This window comes from Podarcis liolepis, assembly GCF_965112155.1.
Source record: "Podarcis liolepis genome assembly, chromosome: 2".
Taxonomy (NCBI): Eukaryota; Metazoa; Chordata; class Lepidosauria; order Squamata; family Lacertidae; genus Podarcis; species Podarcis liolepis.
In genome coordinates this window covers 110,007,726-110,023,037 of record NC_139555.1, presented here as the reverse complement: position 1 = coordinate 110,023,037, position 15,312 = coordinate 110,007,726, and positions in this window count along the sequence as shown.

The following is a 15,312-nucleotide window of genomic DNA, read 5'->3' as shown; positions in this document are numbered from 1 at the left end:
TAGAAGTTGGAATTCCATCAGAGCTAGTAGTGATCTTGAACACAGAAGTAGCATTATCAGGAGTAGAAACAGTATCACTCAAGGTATTGCTGGTACTAGTGCTTACATTTGTTGTAACTATAGTCCTGCAATCAGAAAGGTCACTGCTGAGATCATCTTTTGGAATAATCTTAGCTAGAGCAGAGGTTTCTTCAAGAATGTCAGTGTCTGCGGAAGACCTTGTCCCCCGAGTAAGGACATTACAATGGATTCTGACGTCTCTGAGAGAAGTAGTAGCAGCAGTATCCTCTGAGGTAACTATTTCTCCCAGTTTTGGGGTATCCTGAAGGATGTTAGTAGATATGTTTCTAGAAACAGTGGTAATATCTTCAGGAAAAGCCTGGGTGGCCATGACAGTATCTCTAAGGGAGGTAACTGTGGATGTGGCTCCCATGGTAGTGGTGGTGGTGGTGATAGCATCTCCCCCAAGGATGGTGGTTTGAGAAACATCTCCTGAGACATTGGTAGCAGTAGGTTCCTTGAATTTGGTGGTAGGAATGAAGTTGGTGCCTACAGACGTTGCCGTGGTGTTGTCTTCATTAGCAAATACAGAAAAAACACTGGTAGCAGTGGTGCATCTGGCATCTTCAAAAGTAGTAGTGACTTCAGATATTTTAAAAGTCCTGCTAGTTACACTGGGGCCTGATGTCCCTTTCTTAGTTCCTACCAACATGGGAGTATCAAACCATATCTTGTTGTCTCCAGAGGAGCCAGCAGCATTTTCTGTTAGGTTCCTCTCACTTTGTGTGGTGGCTTCAGCAATGACACGTCCACTACTGGTTGTTTTCCTACAGGATGCCTGCTCAAGGGCAAGGAGCATCTCATTGTGCACAGAGTTAACTGTCCCCGCAAGGTGTGCACCCTCTGGAATTTTGCTGGTGCAACTAAAGGCAGGGGTGGTATCTCCTGGACTTGTGTTGGCCTCTTGAATACTAGTTCCAGCTGAGAATGATAAACTAGGGGTAGGCATATGCCCCCTGATTGTGGTGGTCTCACTGTATACAGAATCAACTCTGTCTCCATAGCACATCTCCTCTGGAGTGTCAGTGGAGGTGTCTCTGCTCTTAGTTGTGTTGATTAGCAAAGAACCAGGTGTATCCTTGGTGGTAGTGTCTTCTGCAGCATCATTTTCTACTTCTGTTGAGAGCAAAGAAATGTTAGCAGCAGACCCAGGGTTTGGTGTGGCAACCTCAGAAACAGCCATGGTGGCATCTGAAGGGGCTTTGCTGTCATCAGCAATAGTACTGGCATTCAGATTTCTGTCCTGTGCTGCACTGTGAGTAGAAGTAGAGACATCTCCAGAAACAACGTCTATAGTATTTTTTCCAATGGTGGGAGTAGCACCTGCAGAGGTGATAGAGGTGTCCTCAGAAGCAGTAGAGGTGGTCACAGTGGCACTGACATTCTCTAAATGAATCGTAGTTGCCTCTCTAGATGCCATAGAAGTCCTTGGGACGGTGACTTCTTCAGGAGTTGCAACACCGGTGCTCTGAAGAGCAGGAGCACACCGGTCATCCAGTGCGGTGGTTGTGTCTCTAGTAGTGGCCTCTCTGGCAGGTTCACTCCTGTAAATATTTGTAGGAATAATGACACCAGTGCTGGCAGTTTTCTCATGGGTAGTGGTGATGTTACCAGAAGCTATAGTGGTTTTGTCAGCTATAGTTTCTGAGGGTTTCCCAAGTTCTGTTCCAGTGGTGTCCTGAGAGATAGTGGTGATAGTAACAGATCCAGGAACATTCAAGGTGGTATCTTGGGATGCAGCAAAGGTTTCGCTGGAGACAGTGGTTATAGCATCATCATGAAGAAAACAGCTTTCCTCTGTGCACATGGTGGGGGTGTCATTCCCAGGGGTGGGATTGTCACCAAGACAATCACTACTGTCCTTGTGTCTAAAGGTGGTGTCCTCGTCAGAGGTGGTGCTAAGTGCATCTCCAGAGACAACGGTGGACCCCTGGTTTATGGCGACCATGTTCCCAACCATGTTTGTGAGTGTGTTTCCTGGAGTTGCTGTCATTTTAGTAGCAACAGGAATGGGAGTGCTTTCAACGAAAGGAGCAATTGCGGTGGTATCTCGACATGTCTTTTTAAGAGAGGTGTCGAGGTTCTCTCTGGAACTGATGTTGGCACCCTTCAAAGAGGAAGTTAAGAGTTCGGTTTGGTTGGCATTTTCTGGAGCAGTTGCAACGCTGTCTTCCCTGATTGTGTTATCTCCACAATCTCTGATATCAATATATCCAGCAGCATTAGCATTCTCACGGACATGAATTGAGCTAGGTGTAACGGTTGAATTTTCAGACTCGGTGCTAGCTCCCTCTCTAGGAGTGGGTGTCTCCCTGACATCGCCAGAAGATGGCACAGTGGCAATTTCTTCGGAAGGGTTGGCTATGGTGATGGTCTCTACTACAATAGCGGCTGGTATATTTCCGTGGATTGTGGCCATGTTTTTAAACATACCAGTTGTAGTGTCTATGATGCCGACAACATTGGTCATGTTTCCAGGGAGAATGAAAAAAGGCTCGTTAACGGTGGCAGTGTCTAAACAAGTGGTCGTGATGCTCCCAAGGGACGTGTCATTCTCACTAAGAATGGTGACGGAATTTCCAGAGTCTGTTGTGACAGCCCCTAAAGGGACAGGGGTGGATATATTGCCAGAAGTGTTAAGACTGCCATCTGTGGAGGCTTTGTGGGTTTCTCTGGATGTTGTAGCAGTACTAGAGGAAACGTTGGCTTCTCTAGACACAGTTCCTGTTTTGTTTCCATTGGTATGACTATCTCTAGGACTAGAAGTTGTGTTGTTGCCATCAAGAGCCAGGCTGATGTTTGTAGAGACAACAGCTGAAGGTGGTTGGGAGCTAACTGAAAACGCTGTAGTGACAACTGAATTCTCCGCACCGAAAAGATTGGTAGTGCCGCCCCCTGAGAAGACAGTGGCGTTTTCAGGGCTAGAGAAGGACGTTTCTTTAAAAGTGGTGGCTGAAATGTCTCCAGGGTCAGAAACAGGGTTAGTGCCACTGGTTAACTCAGCACAGAAACTGGTGATGTCACCCACTTTAGTGGTACAGTCCTCAGGGCTTGAGGTTACTTGAGCGCCATTGGTATCCACAGTGGCACCAAAGACAGTGGCAGCAATTGCAGTGCCTCCAGCATTGAAGACCTCTCCAAAGAATGAGCTATCAGTAGCCTTTTCTCCAGAAGTGATGCTATTGCTATCTCCAGGAGCAGGAACTGACTTCCTGTTGCAAATATCTCCTAGGGCAATTGTCGGAGTGCAGCTGATTCCAGGAGTGACATCGACAGCAGTGTCCCTGTTGCTTTCATCCATAGCGGTATTTCTAGGAGTTTTGTAGAAATTGTCACCCGTTTTGGAGATCTTTCCAAGAACTGTGCTGGTCTCCTCAGTTGCAGATGCCTTATTTTCAGCACAGCTCGCCTTGATAACACATCCTTTACTCAAGGCATCTTCAGAAGCTGTGGAATTAGCATTTCCTGGGGCATCTTTGGACTTGAAAGAGGACTCCCAGCTTAAGACTTCTCTAGATGCATCTCTAGGAGATGACTTGCTACGAGCTGCTTTCGCGATGCTGATGTGGCTTCTCCCCAAAGTGTCTCTCCCCCTACGGCCAACAGTAGCAGTATCATTCTCAAAGGCTGGGCTGATGTGCTTTTGATGTATGGTTTTTGGGCTAGGGTGAGCTGTGGTGATGCTTTTGGATGTTATGGCAAATGTGGCTTCAGAGGTAACAAGGTCTTCATCAATGGGAGCTGTGTTCTGAAGCGTAGGTGTGTTTCTGGGGGTTGTAGTTGTGTCAGTCACAGAATGAACGTCCGCACTGTTGGTCTGCTGGTCATCAACTGTGATGCTCTTTTGGTTGCTGCCTACCCAAATGTTGGCAATTCCTCCTGTTTCTACTGGCTCCATTTTCTAATCTTCAACCGTGTTCAGCAATAATGAAACCTGTGATTGTGCAGCAAATGAGAACAACAATACAAGAAAAGCAAACTCAACACCGCAAATTATTATTCTGTTATCAGAACAGCGGCTTCCTATAGCCTTTTTCTTTTCTTTTTTTCGTATATATAGTGGTACCTCGGGTTAAGAACTTAATTCATTCTGGAGGTCTGTTCTTAACCTGAAACTGTTCTTAACCTGAGGTACCACTTTAGCTAATGGGGCCTTCCGCTGCTGCCGCCGCACCACTGCTGTGCGATTTCTGTTCTCATCCTGAAGCAAAGTTCTTAACCTGAAGCACTATTTCTGGGTTAGCAGAGTCTGTAACCTGAAGCGTATGTAACCCGAGGTACCACTGTAATTTTTAATTAAATTTTCTGTTTTACCACTTAAAATACTCATTTTACATCCTTAAGATATCAATGACTTCCCTTCTTCTCTTTCCATGGTTCATTTTACATATCACAAATCATAAATCCCTGCATATTTTACAAAAACTATACCATTCAGTATTCCATTATTGCATCCATCAAAACTTGTTTACACTGCTGAATTTATCTTAACGCTGCCAGCATTTTCAGCTGTACACAATTATTTCCCATAAATTCAATAAAAAAATTCCAATCTTCTTTAAAAGTATGTTCTTCTTGTTCGCTTATTCTATATGTTAAGTCTGTGAGCTGTGCATATTCTGTCAACAAGCTGCCATTCTTCTTTAGTTGGGACCTCGCTCGTTTTCCATTTTTGGGCTAACAAAACAAAGCCTTTTTCTTTTGATCAGTTGTTAACCTTCAGTCGGTCCCATAAAGTAATTCCATTTACCCTGCAATTTCACACCAATAGTGTTCAAGATAAACCACACAGAAAACTGTAACACCCCTCAGTGCATCTGTCTTTTAGACGCCTGCATGGGGCGGGTTTCCCCTGAGACTGATTTTGTAGAAACGCCAGAGCAGCTGGAAGCCTGTAGACAAATAGTCCAGTACAATGCATCGTTCCTGGGAGTGTGTTCGGTTGTGCGTACTTTAGATGGTACAACCCAGTGCATAGAGGAATCTCTGATACTGCACTATTTGTCTATAGACTTCCTGTAGCTGTGGAGTTTCAACAAAAGCAGGTGTTGGTGTTGTTTTATTATATTGCAGTTTTCAAAATATTTTTTTCAAATAAACGAATTATTAATTATTATTATTTTTTGATATTTTGTTTATTTATACTTTTCAAGTTTATACATCTCACTAGTTTTATACATTTCACTAACTTTAACATTCATTTTGACATTTCAAAACTTGACTTCCACCCCCCTTCTTTCTGGGGTTCCTTAAATTTGTTTTTTAATAGCTTCTACATATCCAAGTTAATTTGCTCATTTATCCATCTTCTTTAAATATATATTCTTATAAAACTGCAGGGTGTTACAATAATCCTGCCAATGATTTTATCAACAATATCAGTCTTGGGGAACACACACACACACACACACACACACACACACACACACACACACACCCTGATCCAGGCTTCTAAAGGGCAGGTGCAGTAAGAGCTGTTACAGTTTAACACAAGAGCATAAGGAAAACTGCTGGGTCAGAATAAAGGCCTGCCTAGTCTAATAACTTGTTCCCCACAGTGGCTAACCAGATACAAAATCCAGAAGAGGAAGAGGAGGAGGAGGAGGAGGAGGAGGAGGAGGAGGAGGAGGAGGGGTTTGGATTTGATATCCCGCTTTATCACTACCCGAAGGAGTCACAAAGCGGCTAACAATCTCCTTTCCCTTCCTCCCCCACAACAAACACTCTGTGAGGTGAGTGGGGCTGAGAGACTTCAGAGAAGTGTGACTGGCCCAGGGTCACCCAGCAGCTGCATGTGGAGGAGCGGGGAAGCGAACCCGGTTCACCAGATTACGAGTCCACCACTCTTAACCACTACACCACACTGGCTCTAAGCAAGACATGGGGGCAATTGATCCCAGCCATGATGCCTGTCTATGGTCCATCTCCATGGCAATGCTCCTTGCCTGAATGCCAGTTGCAGGAAATTTCAGGAGGGGAACCTGGTGCCCAGTTCCTCCTTGTGGGTTTCCCTCAGGCATCTGTGAGGACTGAATGCTGGACTAGATAGGATCCAGCAGGGCTCTTGTTATGTTCAGTCACTGGTATTGATGAACAGTGCCGGATTTATGTATAAGCTAAACAAGCTGTAGCTTAGGGCCCCACTCTCTTGGGGGCCCCCAAAAATGTAAAGGGGAAAAAACTGGATGTACATTTCCAAAATAAGTTAGAGCTTAATAATTATTTCACTATACTATAATATACTTCTTCCTAATTGTATTTCGCTATTAATATACTTCTTAATTGTACTTCAGTTCAACAATTACTTTGATAAAATACATATTTTTGTGTGTGCAAATGGCTTGAGATACCTATTAGGTCCATAGATTACCATATAGCATAAAGTGGTACCTCGGGTTAAGAACTGAATTCATTCCGTAGGTCCGTTCTTAACCTGAAACTGTTCGTAACCTGAGGTACCACTTTAGCTAATGGGGCCTCCCGCTGCTGCCGCGTGATTTCTGTTCTCATCCTGAAGCAAATTTCTTAACCCGAGGTACTATTTCTGGGTTAGCGGAGCCTGTAACCTGAAGCATCTGTAACCTGAAGTGTCTGTAATCTGAAGCGTCTGTAACCCGAGGTACCACTGTATATTCAACACACAAAAACAGTGACAATTCGTTGTTGACAAAGGACAGCTGGACATATAAAGGGCCCCATTACCTTTAGTAGCTCATCAAACCTAAATCCAGCCCTATCAGTGAATGAAATCTTTAATGCTATAAGCCATCACAATTACTCACAATGCGTAGAAAACAAATACCAATTGATTTAAAACTGAACAACAGCAGCAAAGCAAACATACAAAAATGCAAAAATCACGTAGCGAGGGAACCGCCAGAAGGCCCTCAGCACTGGACCTCAGTGTCCGGGCAAAACGATGGGGGTGGAGACGCTCCTTCAGGTATACTGGAGCCAGGTATAAGCCATCACGATGGCTAGTAGCCACTGATTTCTTTACCACCCTGAATTCCCCCAATCTTTTTTTTATAAAGCAACCTAAGCTCCTGTCTGTTGCCACAGCTTGGAGGAGCAACTATGAGCAGAGCCGTCCTTCCCATAGGGATTAGTGGTGCATTGCGCCAGGGTGCTGGCCTCTCAGGGGCGTCCCAGCAAGTGGGGGAGCTGAGCGGCTTTGCCAGCAGCTTCCCCCTTCCCCGCATGCCCGCCAGCTGCGCCCCATCAACCATATGGCTGGCGGGCATGCAGCTTGCCTTCCAAGCCTCTGCAGGGATTGCTCTCCCACAGCGGCATGGCGGAGAGTTGCGGGGGGGGGGGCATAGCTGGCAGTGTGCAGCTTCGTCCCCCAACTATCCATGGTAATTTGGGGGGTGCTGGGCGGATATTTGCACCCTGGTGCTGCATCTGCTAAAGACGGCCTTGACTATGAACTTTAAGGGCAGGAGGAGAACAAGACATATCCTTCCCGCTTCCTTGGGATTCAATTGCATTGGGAAATGAGAATCTATTTGAAATATTTATGCACTTATATATATAAGGTCCCGTAGTCATAACGAAGGAGAGGGAAATGGTAATGAGGCATAGGGAAAAGTAAGCAAATTGGATATTATTTATAGACATGCGAATCTGGAAAATCGTATTTTACTGATGAGCATTTGAGAACTACACAGCGAACAGATAGATGCTGGGTTTTAAAGTATAATGACAGCAGGAGAGCGGGTCAGTATGTGTGATAAAATGGGGGGGGGGAGAGCCTATTTTAATGAGAAATGTAATAGAAAAAAGAAATCAAATGGATGTTTGAACATCCAGGTGAAATTGTGTCACAATGGATAGATTTATAAAACAAAAACAAAATGAATTCCATGCATGGATAGGGATAAGATGGCAATGATTATTTTTCCCCAGCCAGGGATTATAAGCAGCTTAACACAGAACAGGCGAAAGAGCAGCCCTATAATAGTCAAAACTCATCTCTGTACAAGACACAGGGTAGATGGATGGAGAGATAGAAAGATGCACATACCTTCCATTTTCCTGGTGGCATTCAGTCTGAAAGCAGGAGCAGAAATAGGGCAGTCTCTGCAGTGTGTCCCCTAGATATCTGTAAGATACAGCCTTATTTGTCTTTAAATAGAAGCTACTCATTAAGGAGATGATAAACCAATTATCAAGCACCCTGAATTTTGTCTCAATGACATTCCCCTCACCCACCGAGCATGGCAAATGGCAAAGGACAGGGAGGGCAGGACGGTGGTTTTTTTATTTATTTATTTTACAACGAAGGCAACACCACTAAACTTTTTAGATCCAGAGTTCTTAAACTTTATTCTAACAACCTTACACAAATCATGAAAATGACTGCTTGAGCCAGTGTTTCCCAAGCTTGGGTCATCAGCTGTTTTCAGACTACAATTCCCATCATCCCTTGCTAGGAAGGCCAGTGGTCAGGGATGATGGGAATTGTAGGCCGCAAACAGCTGGAGAACTAAGTTTGGGAAACACTGGTTTTAAGCTTTCACAGGCAGTAGTTTATTCTCACATTCTAAGTTCTGCAATGAAGTGAGCTTAAGAGCCTATGAAGAGCCTTGCCGGGTCAGGCTGAAGCTTCATCTGGTGTGTCATCTTGATCTCCTGGTGGCCAACCAGATGACGATGAGATTCCCCTTGAGGGCAACAACAATCTCTCCCCACTTCTAATTCCAAGCAACTGGTATTCAGAGGCATCTAGTGGCATTTGCATGGACAGGCGGAGTCACCCAACCCTGGGCGGCCCCCATGTGGAATAATGACTCAAGACAACGTGCTATGGGATTAAAACTGGCCACAACTTTATTATGTTTCAGATGTGGGTAGACCTTGGCTCAGGCATTGGGCGTTTATCCCTCCTGGTCCCCCGCCGGGGATCTGGGGAACATCACGGTTATCCAGTGTGTGTGTGGAGGGGATGGGCTGGCTCTGGAGAACATATGTTCAAGCAGAGATGGCCGCCCCCATTACGCCGCCATTGCAGGGGAGAGCAATGACGACCTCTAGGCGTACGGCCAAAGCCTCCCCTCAATCAACTCCTTTAACGGGGAACCCTGGGATCGCCGCCCCAAAGAGGAGGGGGCATGGGTCACAGCTGCATGCCCCCCCTTAGGGAAGACAGACTAAAGGATTCCACCCAAGGCCTGATACCGCCAAAGTTGTGACGTTTTGCTACGGGATAGGCAAACCTGCCAATGCAGGAGAATTCCTTTCCGGCCCTTCAACAGCGACCTTGACGTAGCAGCGCCCGCGTACCTGTGGAGAAAAGGTTAACCTGCAAAAGAAGTCTTAACTGAGGGTGGGTAGGGTGGGAGAAGCTCTGGAGCCAACTGACAATTCCCAGGTAAGATCCTCCCCCTATTGTGTGGGCAGGTGGTCCCTCCCCCTACCTGGCCTGATCACCTTGGCAACTCCTCACCAGGCTGGATTGGGCAACTGGCTGAAGTAGGCAGAGACCTCCAGGTATCCCACCTGGGGAAGGCAAAGCCAAGCCTGTGCTAATGGTGCTGCATAGGGTTCAGGGGGCTGCGCGCGACCACGCAAAGAGCGCCCCTCGTTTAATGTAGGGAGCAGTCATTGTCTCCTTTTCAAGGAATCTACATGGAACTGTACTAAACTGTTGCAGGATAATGGACCAGTCTAACCAACATACTTTGAAAGGACGCAGACCATCAGGAAACACCCTAAGGATGCAAAATATATATCGGCATATCTAGGGGAATGACACACAGCCACCCCACGTGGCCTTGACTGCTCCATTATTCTAATCCCGTTGCTCTGTCTTAGCTGCTGCCAACCTAATAAAAATAATATTATTAATAATAATTTATTACTTATACCCCACCCATCTGGCCAGGCCTCCCCAGCCACTCTGGGCGGCTTCCAACAGGATATTAAAAACACAATAAAACATCACCTAGCAGTTCGAAAGCATGGCAGTGGAAGTAGATAAATAGGTACCACTGCAGCGGGAAGGTAAACAGTATTTCTGTGTGCTCTGGCTTCCATCAGGGTGTCCCGTGGCGCCTGAAGTGGTTTAGTCATGCTGGTCACATGACCTGGAAAGCTGTCTCTGGACAAACGCCAGCTCCCTTGGCCTGAAAGTGAGATGAGCGCCGCAACCCCATAGTTGCCTTTGGCTGGGCTCAACCGTCCAGGAATCCTTTACCTTTTACCTTTATTCTAATGTTTCATTCCATTTCATTTTCTTTTACTATATTTCTGTGCCGCTTTCCACTCACACGAGTTCACAAAGTGGCTTACAAACGATAAATAACAATAGCACAACAGAACATCACAATCACAACATAAACCATATAAAATAATTAACAAATTGCCAATAAAACAATTGTTCTATTTCAAGCTGCTTTTGATTAGCATATCCAGTGCTCTGTATTGGTTTCAATGGCTGCTGTGTCGCTGTTCAAGTACAGACCGTGATTTGCAATGGATTTTATGGGATTTTATTTTTGTTTTAGTGTGATGCGAGCTCCCCTCGGGAGGGTTAGCTCTGAAAGACAGTGTTCCGATATTGATATGAATTAAATGGAAAGGGACGCTCCAACTTCTCACTTCAAAATTTCTGGCTCCCTTGGTTTTAACAACCCACTTTTCCTTCAGAGAAAGGGCAAACTCTGTAACTGGAGCAACTGGCACAAAGCAGGAACATTGTGTCAGTTTATTTAACCTGAACACTTTATTCTGAGCCTTCTCTCAGTGTGAGAATTTTTCCGTTCCAATTTAATTTGTCCCAGAAGTGGGGCTGGGAGCTCCTGGAATAATTTCCCTGCAGGGAGGGGGGAGAAACAGATGGATCTTCCAGGCGGCCAGCTTATGGAGCGATTGCTCTTATTCGCACACACAAAGCTGATGCAGAGGTTAAAATATATCCCGGTCGTTACTGAATAATCATTCTGATTTGCTTGTAGCAAGCTTACACATCTTGTCATTAGCCATTCATACACCCCACATTCATATGCATTTCTCCTTTGCTTTCTGATCTGCAAAAACTCTGATTCTTCGTTGCACTAATGACCGAGTCCTTTAATCTGTCCTTGACAGAGTGGTGCAAATAAGTGGCACATCCCATAAAGGTAAAGTTAAAGGGACCCCTGACCATTAGGTCCAGTCGTGGCCAACTCTGGGGTTGCGGCGCTCATCTCGTTTTACTGGCCGAAGGAGCCGGCGTACAGCTTCCGGGTCATGTGGCCAGCATGACTAAGCCGCTTCTGGCGAACCAGAGCAGCGCACGGAAACGCCGTTTACCTTCCCGCCGGAGTGGTACCTATTGATCTACTTGCAATTTGACGTGCTTTTGAACTGCTAGGTTGGCAGGAGCAGGGACCGAGCAACGGGAGCTCACCCTGTCGTGGGGATTCAAACCGCCAACCTTCTGATAGGCAAGTCCTAGGCTCTGTGGTTTAACCCACGGCGCTACCCGTGTCCCTTTCCCATCTGCCAAACACTCAGGAGTGCTGGGTGCGCTTCAAAACACATTGCTCTGGAGGTGGGGAGTGGTAAAAGCAAAGCCACCCCAGGATCTGTTGGATCCTGAGCTGGTCTTACTGCTGTCCCATAATAGCACTGTGCTTGGCTGCTGCCACCAGCTCCAGGCTGCCACTGTCCCATTTACTTGGTCAATAATTACTTGGCCAAGAAACAGCTGCAGAGGCGATATGCTGAGCAACTACTTTGTTGTTGGCATTTATCTGTCTCAGTAGACAAGGGAAGAGTACACCTTTGGGGTTAAAGTCAAATTACCTGAGAATTACAGCACCTACTGTGGCTGCAGAGACTGATATTGGTGGGACGTGTTTTGTGGGGCAGAGGAAGGTGTCCGGTTTTCTTTTTCTAAAATATTTTTATGTATACTTTTCCATTACAATTTTTCGCATTTCAGTCAACATTACCATACATTCATAATCATCAACTTCTCTTTCCCCCACTTCCATGGTTCCATTATTTATCCGTTGTTGTTCTTTAGTCGTTTAGTCGTCTCCGACTCTTCGTGACCCCACGGACCAGAGCACGCCAGGCACTCCTGTCTTCCACTGCCTCCCGCAGTTTGGTCAAACTCATGCTGGTAGCTTCCAGAACACTGTCCAACCATCTCGTCCTCTGTCGTCCCCTTCTCCTTGTGCCCTCCAGCTTTCCCAACATCAGGGTCTTTTCCAGGGAGTCTTCTCTTCTTATGAGGTGGCCAAAGGCTTGGAGCCTCAGCTTCAGGATCTGTCCTTCCAGTGATCACTCAGGGCTGATTTCCTTAAGAATGGATAGGTTTGATCTTCTTGCAGTCCATGGGACTCTCAAGAGTCTCCTCCAGCACCATAATTACAACTGCATATTGTAATTACTCCATACATTTTATTTTTCTCCTTACTCACTATATCATCAATATTTGAAACTGCTGGGATTTACTCCCACCCCGCTAATGTTTATTTAACATAATTCTTATTTAACATAATTCTTCAAATATTCCTGATTTCTCGCTAGAGGTGCACCGTGGCGTTCCTTCTCTCTGAGCTCCTCCCAGCCATCATTCCTCCTCTTGTCACTGCTGTGGATATATGACCTGTCTGTCTCTAGTTATTTATTGAATAAAGCAACAGCTGCCTAGCTTGTGTTGGCATGCCTTGCCCAGGCTGCAGCAAACTAACCTCCTAGGCTCCAGCCATGCAGCCAATATTCTCTGGCTAGAGGTCCTCCAGGAGATTGTCTTCAAGCAACAGTCACATCTACAACAACAGGTACAATGATTTTGCTGCCTCCACACCCAACTTCTGCCCCATAACCATGCATGGCAGAGGGCCAGATTCTGCTCTGCATCTCCAGGTTGTGGTGGTAGGGATGGGGACTTTGTAATGCTGCCATAATCTGCTGCAGCAAACCCAAAAAGGAGTCAAATTCATTTTGGCACAAGCCAAGGGCAGCTGCGGACTACAACTTTCATCATCCCTTACCATTGACAAAAGTGAGCAGGCCCAAGGCCATTTGTAGACCAATAACATCTGAAGAGGACCACATTTTACTCTTCTTCACATGAGCTTTCATGGTCCAGTGTGCTCTCCATCAGATGGATCTCTGCAAATGTGTTCATCTTTAAGATGTCACATGACTCCTCACTGTAGTATTTTCTTTTAAAGGTTTTGTTTTAGGAGGCAGGGGTGGAATCTACACACATATTGAGAACGCTGTGAAAAATCCTTTTTTTAAAAAAACACGTTTTGAAAAATACACTGAATTTTGCATAGCTCAGTTTCGCCATCTGGTGTCACATTTGCATATTGCACTTTACAGAACATTTAAAACTTTTTATTTGCAGGTGTATAGCTAAGTCCACGGTGAGCAAATAGGAGAAAGACAAGGAGAAGGAGGGAAGGAAAACACACACACACACACACACACACACACACACACACACACAGAGAGAGAGAGAGAGAGAGAGAGAGAGAGAGAGAGAGAGAGAGAGAGAGAGAGAGCTGTATATAGTTTTTGTTAAAAGTGGGTCACATGCTAAAGGCTGGGAGATAAAGGTGAACCTGAGGTCTGGCAAGGCCAAAATAGAGTATCCTAGCTCCACATCCCCTTAGGTAACCACTGCAAGCACTTATTCATTCACGGCTAATGAGTTTGTTTCTGAATAGCCATTGGCACCTTGTAAAACACTAAAGTCGAGTTTTAGTTTGAAGGAGGAACCACCAAGTCTAATGTCTTAATTAGCAGTTTTAATAATTATGGCATTTGTTGAGGCAGGTGTTGCCTGCTTGCCTCAGCTTGAACCGACTTTCTAATTGAAGCAAAGCTGAGACAGGTATGTGTGCCTCTTGGAGAGGAGAACTTTAAAGCAGGGGGGCGGGGGCAGGGCAATGCTGTTGCTCATAAGGCTTTGTTCCAGCTGATGTGTATTATATATAGCTTTAACTATCCTTGCAATCTGTGTATTTGGTATAAACTGTAAGCCTGAGCCCAGGCTGAAGCAGGGTGAGTTATTTATGCTGGCATAGCTCCAGCATGAGCTGGGGTTGGGGACTCTTGCTGGTGTAGCACGGCTGAGCCACACATCTGCCACATCCTAACTCAGGCACAGGCAAACTCTGGCCCTCCAGATGTTTGGGACTACAATTCCTGAAGCCATTTTGACTCTCAAATATTCCTTGGCAGTAAGGGAGTAACTTTTGATTACTTTGCAATTCCACCACATGATGGTAAACACTTTTAGTTCCCGAATGCGGTTCATAGGCTCACCCTATTCATACACAAATACACCCTTAAGACAGGATTTGCAAGCAAAAAGTCAGTGGGAAGGCTTTCCCCATTTGCCTCCCTTACTGCAAGGGGACTACAATTCCCATCATCCCTGACCACCGGTCCTATCATCCCTGATCCCCCGGGATGATGGGAATTGTAGTCCCAAGCATCTGGAGGTCCGGAATTTGCCAATGGCAGTCCTAACTCATGCATCCCAGGGGATCTTAGGTTAAGATTTCGTCTTATGACACACAAAGAGAAAAATCCGAGAACAAAGATTAATATTACTACTACTACTATATGTTTGTTTCCTACATTTCATCAGAACAATGATGACTAGTTGTAGGGAGTTCAGATTTCATTCTGCCTTGGTCATACCACCTCTGGAATACTGTGGCCAATTCTGAGCACCACAATTTAAGAAGGATATTGACAAGCTGGAACATGTGCAGAGGAGGGCAACTAGGATGATGATGATGAAGAAGAAGAGTTTGGATTTGATATCCCGCTTTATCACTACCCGAAGGAGTCTCAAAGCGGCTAACATTCTCCTTTCCCTTCCTCCCCCACAACAAACACTCTGTGAGGTGAGTGAGGCTGAGAGACTTCAGAGAAGTGTGACTGGCCCAAGGTCACCCAGCAGCTACATGTGGAGGAGTGGGGAAGTGAACCTGGTTCACCAGATTACGAGTCCATCACTCTTAACCACTACACCACGCTGGCTCAAGGGTGTGGAAGCTAAGCCTTATGAGGAACTGTTGAAAGAGCTTGGTATGTTTAGCCTAAAAAAGAGGAGGCTGAAAGGAGATAGGATAGCCATCTTCAAATATCTCAAGGGATGTCCCATGGAAGAGGCAACAAGCTTGTTTTCTCCTGCTCTGGAGGGTAAGACTCGAACCAATGGCTTCAAGTTACAAGAAAATAGATTCCGACTAAACACCAGGAAGAACTTTCTGACAGCGCTGTTAGGCTGTG